Source organism: Sardina pilchardus, chromosome 22, assembly GCF_963854185.1.
Source record: "Sardina pilchardus chromosome 22, fSarPil1.1, whole genome shotgun sequence".
Taxonomy (NCBI): Eukaryota; Metazoa; Chordata; class Actinopteri; order Clupeiformes; family Clupeidae; genus Sardina; species Sardina pilchardus.
Window position 1 is genome coordinate 2,477,783 of NC_085015.1, and position 17,445 is coordinate 2,495,227.

The following is a 17,445-nucleotide window of genomic DNA, read 5'->3' on the forward strand; positions in this document are numbered from 1 at the left end:
GATTCCCTGTAGGGTTCCAGGCCCGTCAGTGATGAGAGGGGATGACGCTAGTTTAGACGCTAGTTTAGACAGGGAAACTAAACGGCAGTAGCAACACCTGCTTGTTTAGGCGAAGAGGGAAGTAAGGTTAGCAATCCTTCATCAATATGATTGGGTTGGCTGGACCAATGATCTCAAAGTTATGACCACGGCTACAGCTGTTACGATGCTAGAGTTGGAAACGTTATCACCATGGCTACAGCTGTTACGATGCTAGAGTTGGAAACGTTATCACCATGGCTACAGCTGTTACGACGCTAGAGTTGGAAACGTTATCACCATGGCTACAGCTGTTACGATGCGAGCGTACATACTGGGGTGTGTGTGTGTGTGTGTGTGTGTGTGTGTGAGTGTCGGATGAAAGCTAAATAAATGAAACTAAATTAAGTGTTTGTGTGTGTGTGTGTGTAATGTCTTGATTGTGTGGCACTTTATTTTGTTTGTGTTTGCTCGATTTTGTTTTGATTTGTTTGTGTGCAACTGCCAACTCATCAACACTTTTTACTCTGCCCTCAAACTTTCAAAAAGCTCCTGTCCTCATAGCGCGCGCACGCACACACACACACACACACACACACACAGCACTCCTTAGCTGCTGGCTGGTCAACACTGGAAGCATCATCACCCACTCCGTCCTCTTGTTGCTCCGTCTCTACTCCTCTCTTCCTCTTTCTCTCTCTTCCTGTCGTTTTCTGTGTATCCATATCCACCTACACACACACACACACACACACACACACGCACTCTCACCCTCTCTTAGTCTCTGCTCATGTGTTGTGTATATACACTCTGTCAGCTGATTGGCTACAGCAAATCGACCAATCAGGTGCCAGCTCCCACCAGCATGTTTGTGGTCTGTTTGATTTCTCCAGAATTTATTTTTTACCAAGAGGTGATGACATATCTGTGAGATCTTGTAAAGATCATTTTGCTAAAAAATAGTTTTTATTTCAACAGAAGTGATTCCTGTGAGAAGAAATGTGAGTTTCCTGTTCCACAATATGAGGGAAAAAAACAGGTGTGGGAAGAAACTGTTGTTTTGTTATTGTTGTCGTGGTGATTTATGATTCTTAAAAACAGACATTAAAGGAGGACCGTGCCTTTGGAGTTTACTGGATGGGAATCAAGTGATTTTAATTTAAAAAAGAATGAAAAAGGTCAATAAATTCTGACATTTGTAAAATCATGAATGATGACTCAGACCAGTCTTTGTATCTTACTGTGTGTGTGTGTGTGTGGGGGGGGAATGTTGTTGACCATACAGTATTCTATACAAACGTTCACCAGATATATATTCACACTAATAGACACACTCATAAATATATACGTCTATGGACACACTCTTCACATGTTGATAAACACATTTTAACACACACACAAACACACAGACACACACACACACAGACAGTACTACACAGAGTGTGTTTATTGAGGCACTTCACTGCCCTCTAGTGGCCATACTGCTTAGTGAAGTACTGCGGTTCCAATTGGTAAGTAGCGACTTGAGTTGCAGTAGATTGTTGATATTAGATTTGTACCAGCAAATACAACCTTCAAACAACAACAAAACAACAAGAAAAATCCACTACAAAATGAAGACCCATTCAAATGATTCTGCAGCTGGGTTTTATTTAATGAAGTGAACCATAGAAAATCATATTCAAATATAGCCGCAAGCGGCGATGGCGGGCCCGAGCACCTGCGGTGCGGAGACCTGTGACATTTCGGAATCTAACAAAGCAACATGAGGCGTGTTGGTGGGCATGTGCATGAGCAACACACATGGCCACCAAATTTGGTCAATTTTCTTGAATGTATGTGTCAACCACAACAGACAACGCGCTAGGTGGCGCTATAGAGTCCCTAAGCCACACCCTAGGCCAGAGCTGTTTTTCACTAGCGGCAGTAATAACATACAAGCTTGTGAATTTTTTGTGAATGTAAATGTCAACCCAAAACGGCTAACCTGCTAGGTGGCGCTATAGAGTCCCTAAGCAACACCCTCAGCCAGAGCTCTGTATCTGAATAGCGATGGCAATAACACATGTGCCCACCAAATTTGGTTCATTTTTGTGAATGTATGTTTCAACCACAACAGACAATGCACTAGGTGGCGCTATAGAGTCCCTAAGCCACACCCTAGGCCAAAGCTCTGTCTCTGACTAGCGATAGCAATAACACACAAGTCCACCAAATTTGGTTCATTTTCGTGAATGTTTGTGTCAACCACAACAGATAACGTGCTACTAGGTGGCGCTATAGAGTCCCTAAGCCACACCTTAGGCCAGAGCTCTGTCTCTGTCTAGCGATAGCAAAAACACACAAGTCCACCAAATTTGGTTCATTTTCGTGAATGTTTGTGTCAACCACAACACATAACGTGCTACTAGGTGGCGCTATAGAGTCCCGAAGCCACACCTTAGGCCAGAGCTCTGTCCCTGACTAGCAGAAGCAATTCCACATGTAGCTGCCAAATTACATCCAATTTATAACCTTTTTTCTGCTTATAACACCAACTTCCTGTTTCGTAATAAGACGCCATAATTCAAACCTTCGCCATTTCGATATGCTTCGAAAATTCAAAAATCTGTTCGCAATTCCTCTCGGGCAACCCCTCAAGATCCTTTTACTGCTCATATGACATGATTTCGATAAACCGTCTAGGAGAAGTGTTTCAAAATACATGATGTGCAAAAATCATAATCATAATCATAACTCAAATTTATTTAAGATTCACTATGTAGTGTAAATGTAAAAGTTGTTCAGATTTATACAACACATCTGCCTACCAAATTTGGTTCATTTTCGTGCATGCACATGTCAACCACAACAGACAGCGCGGTAGGTGGCGCTATAGACCCCCTGAGCCACACCCTAGGCCAGGGCTCTGTCTCTCAGTATCAAATGCAATTCTACATATGCCTGCCAAATTACAAGAGTTTTGGAGCATGCCAAGTTGGTGAAACGGCCAAACGGGCTAAGACGAAGAGAGAATAATAATAAATATAGCCGCAAGCGGCGATGGCGGGCCCGAGCACCTGCGGTGCGGAGACCTGTGACATTTCGGAATCTAACAAAGCAACATGTGCGTGTTGGTGGGCATGTGCATGAGCAACACACATGCCTACCTAATTTAGTCAATTTTCCTGAATGTATGTGTCAACCACAACAAACAACACCCTAGGTGGCGCTATAGAGTCCTTAAGCCACACCCTAAGCCAGAGCTCTATCCCTGACTAGCGGTAGCAATAACACACATGCCCACCAAATGTGGTTCATTTTCGTGAATGTGTCAACCATAATAGACAATGTGCTAGGTGGCGCTATAGAGTCCCTAAGCCACACCCTAGGCCAGAGCTCTATCCCTGACTAGCGGTAGCAATAACACACATGCCCACCAAATGTGGTTCATTTTCGTGAATGTATCAACCACAACAGACAATGCGCTAGGTGGCACTATAGAGTCCCTAAGCCACACCCTAGGCCAGAGCTCTGTTTCTGACTTGCGGCAGTAATAACACACAAGCTCACCAAATTTGATTCATTTTCGTGAATATATATGTCAACCACAACAGGCAACACACTAGGTGGCGTTATAGAGTCCCTAAGCCACACCCTCGGCCAGAGCTCTGTCTCTGAATAGCTATAGCAAAACATATGCCCACCAAATTTGGTTCATTTTCGTGACTGTACGTGTCAACCACAACAGACAATGCGCTAGGTGGCGCTATGGAGTCCCTAAGCCACACCCGAGGCCAGAGCTCTGTCTTTATCTAGCGGCAGCAATAACACTCAAGCCCATCAAATGTGGTTCATTTTTGTGAATGTTTGTGTCAACCACAACAAACAATGCTCTAGGTGGCGCTATAGAGTCCCTAAGTCAGACCTTTGGCCAGAGCTCTGTCTCTGACTAGCAATAGGAATAACACACAAGCCCATCAAATTTGGTTAATTTTCGTGAATGTACGTGTCAACCACGACAGGCAATGTGCTAGGTGGCGCTATAGAGTCCCTAAGCCACACCCGAGGCCAGAGCTCTGTCTCTGACTAGCAAAAACAATAACACACGAGCCCACCAAATTTGGTTAATTTTCGTGAATGTTTGTGTCAACCACAACAGACAATGCGCTAGGTGGCGCTATAGAGTCCTTAAGCCACACCCTAGGCCAAAGCTCTGTCCCTGACTACCGATAGCAATAACACACAAGTCCACCAAATTTGGTTCATTTTCGTGAATGTATGTGACAACTACAACAGCCTATATGCTAGGTGGCGCTATAGAGTCCCTAAGCCACACCCTTGGCTAGAGCTCTGTCTCTGACTAGCAATAGCAATGACACACAAGCCCACCAAATTTGGTTCATTTTCGTGAATGTTTGTGTCAACCACAACAGATAATGGGTTGCTAGGTGGCGCTATAGAGTCCCTAAGCCACACCCTTGGCTAGAGCTCTGTCTCTGACTAGCAATACCAATAACACACATGCCCACCAAATTTGGTTCATTTTCGTGAATGTTTGTGTCAACCACAACAGATAACGTGCTGCTAGGTGGCGCTATAGAGTCCCTAAGCCACATCCTTGGCTAGAGCTCTGTCTCTGACTAGCAATAGCAATAACACACATGCCCACCAAATTTGGTTCATTTTCGTGAATGTTTGTGTCAACCACAACAGATAACGTGCTGCTAGGTGGCGCTATAGAGTCCCAAAGCCACACCCTAGGCCAGAGCTCTGTCTCTGACTAGCAGAAGCAATTCCACATATAGCTGCCAAATTACATCCAATTCAAACCCTTTTTCTGCCTATAACACCAACTTCCTGTTTCTTAATAAAACGCCATAATTCAAACCTTCGCCATTTCGATATACCTTTGAAATTCAAAAATCTGGTCGCAATTCCTCTCGGGCAACCCCTCAAGATCATTTTAGTGCTTATATGACATGATTTCGATAAACGGTCTAGGAGAAGTGTTTCAAAATACGTGATGTGCAAAATTCATAATCATAATCATAACTCAAATTCTTTTAAGATTCACTATGTATTTTCAATGTAAAAGTTGTTCAGATTAGCACAACACACATGTCTACCAAATTTAGTTCATTTTCGTGTATGTATGTGTCAACCACAACAGACAATGTGCTAGGTGGCGCTATACTGTCCTTGAGCCACACCCTAGGCCAGAGCTCTAGTTCTGAGTAGCGTTACCAATTCCACACGTACCTGCAAAATTTCAAGAGTTTTAAAGCATGCCAAGTTGGTGAAAAAAGGGCAAACATGGAGCGTAAGAATTCCACTATAATAATAAATATAGCCGCAAGCGGCGATGGCGGGCCCGAGCACCTGCGGTGCGGAGACCTATGAAATTTCGGAATGTAACAAAGCAACATGTGCGTGTTGGTGGGCATGTGCATGAGCAACACACATGCCCACCAAATTTGGTCAATTTTCCTGAATGTATGTGTCAACCACAACAGACAACACGCTAGGTGGCGCTATAGAGTCCCTAAGCCACACCCTAGGCCAGAGCTCTATCTGTGACTATCGATAGCAATAACGCACAAGCCCACCAAATTTGGTTCATTTTCGTGAATGAGTGTGTCAACCACAACAGACAATGCGCTAGGTGGCGCTATACAGTCTCTAAGACACCCTTGGCCAAAGCGCTGTCTCTGAATAGCTATAGCAATAACACACATGCCCACCAAATTTGGTTCATTTTCCTGAATGTATGCGTCAACAACAACACACAATCTGCTAGGTGGCGCTATAGTCCCTAAGCCACACCCTAGGCCAGAGCTCTGTTTCTGACTAGCGGCAGTAATAACAAACAAGCTCACCAAATTTGATTCATTTTCGTGAATGTATGTCAACCACAACAGGTAACACACTAGGTGGCGCTATAGAGTCCCTAAGCCACACCCTCGGCCAGAGCACTGTCTCTGAATAGCTAGAACAAAACACATGCCCACCAAATTTGGTTCATTTTTGTGAATGTACTGTACGTGTCAACCACAACAGACAATGCGCTAGATGGCGTTATTGAGTCCTTAAGCCACACCCTCGGCCAGAGCTCTGTCTTTGACTAGCAAAAACAATAACACACGAGCCCACCAAATTTGGTTAATTTTCGTGAATGTTTGTGTCAACCACAACAGACAATGCACTAGGTGGCGCTATAGAGTCCCTAAGCCACACCTGAGGCCAGAGCTCTGTCTCTGAATAACTTTAGCAATAACACACATGCCCACCAAATTTGGTTCATTTTCGTGAATGTACGTGTCAACCACAACAGACAATGCTTTAGGTGGCGCTCTAGAGTCCCTAAGCCACACTCTAGGCCAGAGCTCTGTCTCTGACTACCGATAGCAATAACACACAAGCCCACCAAATTTGGTTAACTTTCGTGAATGTTTGTGTCAACCACAACAGACAACGAACTAGGTGGCGCTATAGAGTCTCTACACCACACCCTATGCCAAAACTCTGTCTCTGACTAGCTATAGCAATAACACACAAGTCCACCAAATTTGGTTCATTTTCGTGAATGTTTGTGTCAACCACAACAGATAACATGCTGCTAGGTGGCGCTATAGAGTCCCAAAGCCACACCTTAGGCCAGAGCTCTGTCTCTGACTAGCAGAAGCAATTCCACATGTAGCTTCCAAATTACATCCAATTCATAACCTTTTTTCTGCCTATAACACCAACTTCCTGTTTCTTAATAAAACGCCATAATTCAAACCTTCGCCATTTCGATATACTTTTGAAATTCAAAAATCTGGTCGCAATTCCTCTCGGGCAACCCCTCAAGATCATTTTAGTGCTTATATGACATGATTTCGATACACCGTCTAGGAGAAGTGTTTCAAAATACGTGATGTGCAAAAATCATAATCATAATCATAACTCAAATTCTTCTAAGATTTACTATATCGTTTAAATGTAACAGTTGTTCAGATTAATACAACACATATGCCCACCAAATTTGGTTCATTTTCGTGCATGTATGTGTCAAACACAACAGAAACCGCGCTAGGTGGCGCTATAGAGTCCCTGAGCCACACCCTAGGCCAAAGCTCTGTCTCTGAGTTTCGATTGCAATTCTACAAATGGCTGCCAAATTACAAGAGTTTTAGAGCATGCCAAGTTGGTGAAAAAAAAAAAACAGGTAAGACGGAAAAAGAATAATAATAATAATAATAATAATAATAATAATAATAATCTGAGCAGAAACAATAGGGCCTTGCACCTACGGTGCAGCCACTTTCAGTGGCCGCACCTCGGTGCTCGGGCCCTAAATATAGCCGCAAGCGGCGATGGCGGGCCCGAGCACCAGCGGTGCGGAGACCTGTGAGATTTTGGAATCTAACAAAGCAACATGTGCGTGTTGGTGGGCATGTGCATGAGCAACACACATGCCCACCAAATTTGGTCAATTTTCCTGAATGTATGTGTCAGCCACAACAGACAATATGCTAGGTAGCGCTATAGAGTCCCTAAGCCACACCCTAGGCCAGAGCTCTATCTCTGACTATCGATAGCAATAACACTAGACAGACACAGACAGAGGGGGTAGAGACAAATGGATCAATAGAATAGAATATACACTTTTTTGATCCCGTGAGGGAAATTTATTTCTCTGCATGTAACCCAATTTAACCAAATTAGTGAACACACACAGCACACAGTGAACACACAGTGAGGTGAATCACACACTGACACAGAGCAGTGAGCTGCCTGCCCAACCAGCGGTGCTGGGGGAGCAGTGAGGGGTTAGGTGCCTTGCTCAAGGGCACTTTAGTGGTGGACTGGTTGGGGATTGAACCGGCAACCCTCCAGTTACAAGCCCCAAGCCCTAACCAGTAGGCCACGGCTGCCCAGAGGGAAGGAGGGAGGGAGGAAAGAGGGAGGGTGGGTGTGTGTGTGTGTCTGTGTGTCTGTGTGTGTGTGTGTGTGTGTGTGTGTGTGTGTGTGTGTGTGTGTGTGTGTGTGTGTGTGTGGGGGGGGGTTTGTGTGTGTCTGTGTGTGTGTGTGTGCGCGCGCGTGCGTGCGTGAGAGAGAGAGAGAATGACGGGGGAGGGGTGAGAGAGTGTCTGTGAGTCTGTGTAGAGAAGTAGCAGGGGACGAGAGAGACATGCAGCTGAGAGGGAGAGCACCTACTCCTGCTCAGCTAAATGGATGGAGTATAAGACATATGCAAACACAAATAAACCTAAATACTCACTTACTGTGAACATGGCTAAAGTCAAAATTTCAAAATTGCAGCATAGGTTGATATGATTATAATTATTCGTCAACTCGCTTCAAAATATTTTAGCTAAAACTGTGTCCACCACAATCATTAATGCACTTTTAAAAAACACAAACAACACCAAATTCAAAACTTTGCATATGACTGTCACTACAAACACACTAACTAATACTCCATCAAATTTCATCCAAATTAGTCACTGTTTTCTACCTATAACACCAACTTTCTGTTTCTTTTACAAGACACCTAGATTCAAACCTTCGCCATTTCAATATACTTTTGTATACTTTTTAATATACTATACTCAGAGCAGTGAGCTGCCTGCCCAACCAGCGGCGCTCAGGGAGCAGTCAGGGGTTAGGTGCCTTGCTCAAGGGCACTTCAGCTGTGGACTGGTCAGGGATCGAACCGGCAATCCTCCAGCTACAAGCCCCAAGCCCTAACCAGTAGGCCACGGTTGCCCAAAGGGTGTGTGTGTGTGTGTGTGTGTGTGTGTGTGTGTGTGTGTGTGTGTGTGTGTGTGTGTGTGTGTGTGTGTGTGTGTGTGTGTGTGTGTGTGTGTGTGTGTGTGTGTGTGTGTGTGTGTGTGTGTGTGTGTCTCTGTGTCTGTGTCTGTCTCTGTCTCTAGAAAGCCGCGCGTGTGTCAATGTGTGTGTGTTAGTTAGGGAGGACCCGAGAAGGGGGGTGACAGAGTGCGTGCGTGTGTCTGTTAGTTGCAACAGAGAGAGAGGCAGAGAAGGACAGAGAGGAGGGGCTGTGTGATTGGGCAAATATGAAATTAAAAATAACTCACTTTCTGTTAACATGGTTAAAATCAAAATTGCAGCATAGCTTGATATGATTATAATCATTCATCAACTCGCTTCAAAATATTTTAGCTAAAACTGTATCCACCACAATCATTAATGCGCTTTTAAAAATCACAAACAACACCAAATTCAAAACTTTGTATATGACTGTCACTACAAACACACTAACTAATACTCCATCAAATTTCATCCAAATTAGTCACTGTTTTCTGCCTATAACACCAACTTTTTGTTTCTTTTATAAGACACCTAGATTCAAACCTTCGCCATTTCAATATACTTTTGAAATTCAAAAATCTGGTCGCAATTCCTCTCGGGCAACCCCTCAAGATCATTTTACTGCTGAAAGGACATGATTTCGATAAACCGTCTAGGAGAAGTGTTTCAAAATACGTGATGTGCAAAAATCATAATCATAATCATAACTCAAATTCCTCTAAGATTTACTATATCATTTAAATGTAAAAGTTGTTCAGATTAGTACAACACATATGCCCACCAAATTTGGTTCATTTTCGTGCATGTATGTGTCAAACACAACAGAAACCGCGCTAGGTGGCGCTATAGAGTCCCTGAGCCACACCCTAGGCCAAAGCTCTGTCTCTGAGTTTCGATTGCAATTCTACAAATGGCTGCCAAATTACAAGAGTTTTAGAGCATGCCAAGTTGGTGAAAAAAAAAAAACAGGTAAGACGGAAAAAGAATAATAATAATAATAATAATAATAATAATAATCTGAGCAGAAACAATAGGGCCTTGCACCTACGGTGCAGCCGCTGCTACAGCGGCCGCACCTCGGTGCTCGGGCCCTAATAATAATCTGTACAAAAACAATAGGGCCTTGCACCTACGGTGCAGCCACTTTCAGTGGCCGCACCTCGGTGCTCGGGCCCTAATAAATATAGCCGCAAGCGGCGATGGCGGGCCCGAGCACCTGCGGTGCGGACCCGTGACATTTGCGGAATCTAACAAAGCAACACGCACTTGTTGGTGGGCATGTGCATGAGCAACACACATGCCCACCAAATTTGGTTAATTTTCATCAATGTATGTGTCAACCACAACAGAAAACAAGCTAGGTGGCGCTATAGAGTCCCAAAGCCACACCCAAGGCCAGAGCTCTGTCTCTGACTAGTGGCAGCAATAACATACAAGCGTACCTAATTGTCGTGTATGTATGTGTCAACAATAATAGACAATGTGCTAGGTGGCGCTATAGAGTCCCTAAGCCTCACCCTAGGCCAGAGCTCTATCCCTGACAAGCAGTAGCAATAGCACACATGCCCACCAAATGTGGTTCATTTTCGTGAATGTGTCAACCATAATAGACAATGTGCTAGGTGGCGCTATAGAGTCCCTAAGCCACACCCTAGGCCAGAGCTCTATCCCTGACTAGCGGTAGCAATAACACACATGCCCACCAAATGTGGCTCATTTTCGTGAATGTATCAACCACAACAGACAATGCGCTAGGTGGCGCTATAGAGTCCCTAAGCCACACCCTAGGCCAGAGCTCTGTTTCTGACTTGCGGCAGTAATAACACACAAGCTCACCAAATTTGATTCATTTTCGTGAATGTATATGTCAACCACAACAGGCAATGCGCTAGGTGGCGCTATAGAGTCCCTTAGCCACACCCTAGGCCAGAGCTCTGTCTCTGACTAGAGATAGCAATAACACACAAGCCCATCAAATTTGGTTCATTTTTGTGAATGTATGTGTCAACCACAACAGATAACCCGACAGAGCGTTCTTAAGCCTTCTTTAATCATTGTCTAATATTAAGGAAAGTTTAAGATCTATTAACCAAAATAGAAATAAGTTGCAGGATTGTGGTGCCTTCTCTCATCCTCAAGTTGGGTTATCATCTGTTGGCCTTCTTACCACCACCAGAGAGGCATGGGGGATGGGTGAGAGAGTGTATGGGGGGTCGGTATGCAAATGAGGGTGGGGGGGGGGGGGCATGGGGCTAAGATAGAGAGAGAGATAGAAAGAGAGAGAGGGAGGGAGGCAGAGGGGTCAAGGGGGAGGCCATGTGTGTGCGTAACTCTCTGGAAAGCTTGCGCGTGTGTAATGTGTGTGCGGTTAAATGTGGTTCTGTGTGTGTGTAACAGGACCAACATGAAGGCGCGGATGAGAAAAGATCGTAACACAGAGCCATCCTCATAAGAAAACCTAAATAACTCACTTTCTGTTAATGTGGTTAAAGTCAAAATTGCAGCATAGGTTAATATGATTATTATTATTCATCAACTCGCTTCAAAATATTTTAGCTAAAACTGTGTCCACCACAATCATTAATGCGCTTTTAAAAATCACAAACAACACCAAATTCAAAACTTTGTATATGACTGTCACTACAAACACACTAACTAATACTCCATAAAATTTCATCCAAATTAGTCACTGTTTTCTGCCTATAACACCAACTTTTTGTTTCTTTTATAAGACACCTAGATTCAAACACTCGCCATTTCAATATACTTTTGAAATTCAAAAATCTGGTCGCAATTCCTCTCGGGCAACCCCTCAAGATCATTTTAGTGCTTAAATGACATAATTTCGATAAACCGTCTAGGAGAAGTATTTCAAAATACATGATGTGCAAAAATCAGAAAATCTCACATAATTCAAATTCTTCTAAGATTCACTATATAGTTTGAATGTAAAACTTGTTCAGAATAATACAACACACATGTCAACCAAATTTGGTTCATTTCCGTGAATGTATGTGTTAACCACAGTAGACGGCGCGCTAGGTGGCGCTATAGAGTCCCTGAGCCACACCCTAGGCCACAGCTCTGTGTCTGAGTATCAAATGCAATTCTACATATGCCAGCTAAATTGCAAGAGTTTTAGAGCATGCCAAGTTGGTGAAAAATGTTACTGGTAAGAGAATTATACTATAATAATAAGAATAATCTGAGCAAAAACAATAGGGCCTTGCACCTACGGTGCAGCCGCTGCTACAGCGGCCGCACCTCGGTGCTCGGGCCCTAATAATAATCTGAGCGAAAACAATAGGGCCTTGCACCTACGGTGCAGCCACTTTCAGTGGCCGCACCTCGGTGCTCGGGCCCTAAAAATGACACAATGAAACAGCACAAGATGACCCTAAGCAATAATTTCTCCTGGACAAACTAAACAATCTAAAAATTGTCTGTATTATTTTCATTTCTATGTGTATTTAACATCAATAAGAAATATAGCCGCAAGCGGCGATGGCGGGCCCGAGCACCAGCGGTGCGGAGACCTGTGAGATTTTGGAATCTAACAAAGCAACATGTGCGTGTTGGTGGGCATGTGCATGAGCAACACACATGCCCACCAAATTTGGTCAATTTTCCTGAATGTATGTGTCAGCCACAACAGACAATATGCTAGGTAGCGCTATAGAGTCCCTAAGCCACACCCTAGGCCAGAGCTCTATCTCTGACTATCGATAGCAATAACACTAGACAGACACAGACAGAGGGGGTAGAGACAAATGGATCAATAGAATAGAATATACACTTTTTTGATCCCGTGAGGGAAATTTATTTCTCTGCATGTAACCCAATTTAACCAAATTAGTGAACACACACAGCACACAGTGAACACACAGTGAGGTGAATCACACACTGACACAGAGCAGTGAGCTGCCTGCCCAACCAGCGGTGCTGGGGGAGCAGTGAGGGGTTAGGTGCCTTGCTCAAGGGCACTTTAGTGGTGGACTGGTTGGGGATTGAACCGGCAACCCTCCAGTTACAAGCCCCAAGCCCTAACCAGTAGGCCACGGCTGCCCAGAGGGAAGGAGGGAGGGAGGAAAGAGGGAGGGTGGGTGTGTGTGTGTGTCTGTGTGTCTGTGTGTGTGTGTGTGTGTGTGTGTGTGTGTGTGTGTGTGTGTGTGTGTGTGTGTGTGTGTGTGTGTGTGTGGGGGGGGGTTTGTGTGTGTCTGTGTGTGTGTGTGTGCGCGCGCGTGCGTGCGTGAGAGAGAGAGAGAATGACGGGGGAGGGGTGAGAGAGTGTCTGTGAGTCTGTGTAGAGAAGTAGCAGGGGACGAGAGAGACATGCAGCTGAGAGGGAGAGCACCTACTCCTGCTCAGCTAAATGGATGGAGTATAAGACATATGCAAACACAAATAAACCTAAATACTCACTTACTGTGAACATGGCTAAAGTCAAAATTTCAAAATTGCAGCATAGGTTGATATGATTATAATTATTCGTCAACTCGCTTCAAAATATTTTAGCTAAAACTGTGTCCACCACAATCATTAATGCACTTTTAAAAAACACAAACAACACCAAATTCAAAACTTTGCATATGACTGTCACTACAAACACACTAACTAATACTCCATCAAATTTCATCCAAATTAGTCACTGTTTTCTACCTATAACACCAACTTTCTGTTTCTTTTACAAGACACCTAGATTCAAACCTTCGCCATTTCAATATACTTTTGTATACTTTTTAATATACTATACTCAGAGCAGTGAGCTGCCTGCCCAACCAGCGGCGCTCAGGGAGCAGTCAGGGGTTAGGTGCCTTGCTCAAGGGCACTTCAGCTGTGGACTGGTCAGGGATCGAACCGGCAATCCTCCAGCTACAAGCCCCAAGCCCTAACCAGTAGGCCACGGTTGCCCAAAGGGTGTGTGTGTGTGTGTGTGTGTGTGTGTGTGTGTGTGTGTGTGTGTGTGTGTGTGTGTGTGTGTGTGTGTGTGTGTGTGTGTGTGTGTGTGTGTGTGTGTGTGTGTGTGTGTGTGTGTGTGTGTGTGTGTGTGTGTGTGTGTGTGTGTGTGTGTGTGTCTCTGTGTCTGTGTCTGTCTCTGTCTCTGTGTCTCTAGAAAGCCGCGCGTGTGTCAATGTGTGTGTGTTAGTTAGGGAGGACCCGAGAAGGGGGGTGACAGAGTGCGTGCGTGTGTCTGTTAGTTGCAACAGAGAGAGAGGCAGAGAAGGACAGAGAGGAGGGGCTGTGTGATTGGGCAAATATGAAATTAAAAATAACTCACTTTCTGTTAACATGGTTAAAATCAAAATTGCAGCATAGCTTGATATGATTATAATCATTCATCAACTCGCTTCAAAATATTTTAGCTAAAACTGTATCCACCACAATCATTAATGCGCTTTTAAAAATCACAAACAACACCAAATTCAAAACTTTGTATATGACTGTCACTACAAACACACTAACTAATACTCCATCAAATTTCATCCAAATTAGTCACTGTTTTCTGCCTATAACACCAACTTTTTGTTTCTTTTATAAGACACCTAGATTCAAACCTTCGCCATTTCAATATACTTTTGAAATTCAAAAATCTGGTCGCAATTCCTCTCGGGCAACCCCTCAAGATCATTTTACTGCTGAAAGGACATGATTTCGATAAACCGTCTAGGAGAAGTGTTTCAAAATACGTGATGTGCAAAAATCATAATCATAATCATAACTCAAATTCCTCTAAGATTTACTATATCATTTAAATGTAAAAGTTGTTCAGATTAGTACAACACATATGCCCACCAAATTTGGTTCATTTTCGTGCATGTATGTGTCAAACACAACAGAAACCGCGCTAGGTGGCGCTATAGAGTCCCTGAGCCACACCCTAGGCCAAAGCTCTGTCTCTGAGTTTCGATTGCAATTCTACAAATGGCTGCCAAATTACAAGAGTTTTAGAGCATGCCAAGTTGGTGAAAAAAAAAAAACAGGTAAGACGGAAAAAGAATAATAATAATAATAATAATAATAAATATAGCCGCAAGCGGCGATGGCGGGCCCGAGCACCAGCGGTGCGGAGACCTGTGAGATTTTGGAATCTAACAAAGCAACATGTGCGTGTTGGTGGGCATGTGCATGAGCAACACACATGCCCACCAAATTTGGTCAATTTTCCTGAATGTATGTGTCAGCCACAACAGACAATATGCTAGGTAGCGCTATAGAGTCCCTAAGCCACACCCTAGGCCAGAGCTCTATCTCTGACTATCGATAGCAATAACACTAGACAGACACAGACAGAGGGGGTAGAGACAAATGGATCAATAGAATAGAATATACACTTTTTTGATCCCGTGAGGGAAATTTATTTCTCTGCATGTAACCCAATTTAACCAAATTAGTGAACACACACAGCACACAGTGAACACACAGTGAGGTGAATCACACACTGACACAGAGCAGTGAGCTGCCTGCCCAACCAGCGGTGCTGGGGGAGCAGTGAGGGGTTAGGTGCCTTGCTCAAGGGCACTTTAGTGGTGGACTGGTTGGGGATTGAACCGGCAACCCTCCAGTTACAAGCCCCAAGCCCTAACCAGTAGGCCACGGCTGCCCAGAGGGAAGGAGGGAGGGAGGAAAGAGGGAGGGTGGGTGTGTGTGTGTGTCTGTGTGTCTGTGTGTGTGTGTGTGTGTGTGTGTGTGTGTGTGTGTGTGTGTGTGTGTGTGTGTGTGTGTGTGTGTGTGTGTGTGGGGGGGGTTTGTGTGTGTCTGTGTGTGTGTGTGTGCGCGCGCGTGCGTGCGTGAGAGAGAGAGAGAATGACGGGGGAGGGGTGAGAGAGTGTCTGTGAGTCTGTGTAGAGAAGTAGCAGGGGACGAGAGAGACATGCAGCTGAGAGGGAGAGCACCTACTCCTGCTCAGCTAAATGGATGGAGTATAAGACATATGCAAACACAAATAAACCTAAATACTCACTTACTGTGAACATGGCTAAAGTCAAAATTTCAAAATTGCAGCATAGGTTGATATGATTATAATTATTCGTCAACTCGCTTCAAAATATTTTAGCTAAAACTGTGTCCACCACAATCATTAATGCACTTTTAAAAAACACAAACAACACCAAATTCAAAACTTTGCATATGACTGTCACTACAAACACACTAACTAATACTCCATCAAATTTCATCCAAATTAGTCACTGTTTTCTACCTATAACACCAACTTTCTGTTTCTTTTACAAGACACCTAGATTCAAACCTTCGCCATTTCAATATACTTTTGTATACTTTTTAATATACTATACTCAGAGCAGTGAGCTGCCTGCCCAACCAGCGGCGCTCAGGGAGCAGTCAGGGGTTAGGTGCCTTGCTCAAGGGCACTTCAGCTGTGGACTGGTCAGGGATCGAACCGGCAATCCTCCAGCTACAAGCCCCAAGCCCTAACCAGTAGGCCACGGTTGCCCAAAGGGGGTGTGTGTGTGTGTGTGTGTGTGTGTGTGTGTGTGTGTGTGTGTGTGTGTGTGTGTGTGTGTGTGTGTGTGTGTGTGTGTGTGTGTGTGTGTGTGTGTGTGTGTGTGTGTGTGTGTGTGTGTGTGTGTGTGTGTGTGTGTGTGTGTGTGTGTCTCTGTGTCTGTGTCTGTCTCTGTCTCTGTGTCTCTAGAAAGCCGCGCGTGTGTCAATGTGTGTGTGTTAGTTAGGGAGGACCCGAGAAGGGGGGTGACAGAGTGCGTGCGTGTGTCTGTTAGTTGCAACAGAGAGAGAGGCAGAGAAGGACAGAGAGGAGGGGCTGTGTGATTGGGCAAATATGAAATTAAAAATAACTCACTTTCTGTTAACATGGTTAAAATCAAAATTGCAGCATAGCTTGATATGATTATAATCATTCATCAACTCGCTTCAAAATATTTTAGCTAAAACTGTATCCACCACAATCATTAATGCGCTTTTAAAAATCACAAACAACACCAAATTCAAAACTTTGTATATGACTGTCACTACAAACACACTAACTAATACTCCATCAAATTTCATCCAAATTAGTCACTGTTTTCTGCCTATAACACCAACTTTTTGTTTCTTTTATAAGACACCTAGATTCAAACCTTCGCCATTTCAATATACTTTTGAAATTCAAAAATCTGGTCGCAATTCCTCTCGGGCAACCCCTCAAGATCATTTTACTGCTGAAAGGACATGATTTCGATAAACCGTCTAGGAGAAGTGTTTCAAAATACGTGATGTGCAAAAATCATAATCATAATCATAACTCAAATTCCTCTAAGATTTACTATATCATTTAAATGTAAAAGTTGTTCAGATTAGTACAACACATATGCCCACCAAATTTGGTTCATTTTCGTGCATGTATGTGTCAAACACAACAGAAACCGCGCTAGGTGGCGCTATAGAGTCCCTGAGCCACACCCTAGGCCAAAGCTCTGTCTCTGAGTTTCGATTGCAATTCTACAAATGGCTGCCAAATTACAAGAGTTTTAGAGCATGCCAAGTTGGTGAAAAAAAAAAAACAGGTAAGACGGAAAAAGAATAATAATAATAATAATAATAATAAATATAGCCGCAAGCGGCGATGGCGGGCCCGAGCACCAGCGGTGCGGAGACCTGTGAGATTTTGGAATCTAA

The 17,445-nt window shown here is 43.9% G+C and overlaps 2 protein-coding genes across 4 annotated transcripts in view; one reads left to right on the forward strand and one right to left on the reverse strand.

Annotated features, from left to right (window-relative positions):
* rfx1a (regulatory factor X, 1a (influences HLA class II expression)) overlaps positions 1-1,229 on the forward strand; it is a 38,029-nt gene extending 36,800 nt beyond the window's left edge. For all 3 annotated transcript variants that reach the window (XM_062526385.1, XM_062526389.1, XM_062526386.1), the window contains exon 18: positions 1-1,229. This exon is cut by the window's left edge and continues 1,488 nt beyond it. The gene's annotated coding sequence lies outside the window, so the exon portion shown is untranslated.
* The window catches only part of LOC134070504 (5-hydroxytryptamine receptor 3A-like), a 91,060-nt gene that overhangs the window by 58,548 nt on the left and 15,067 nt on the right, over positions 1-17,445 (reverse strand). The gene's annotated exons all lie outside the window — the stretch shown is intronic.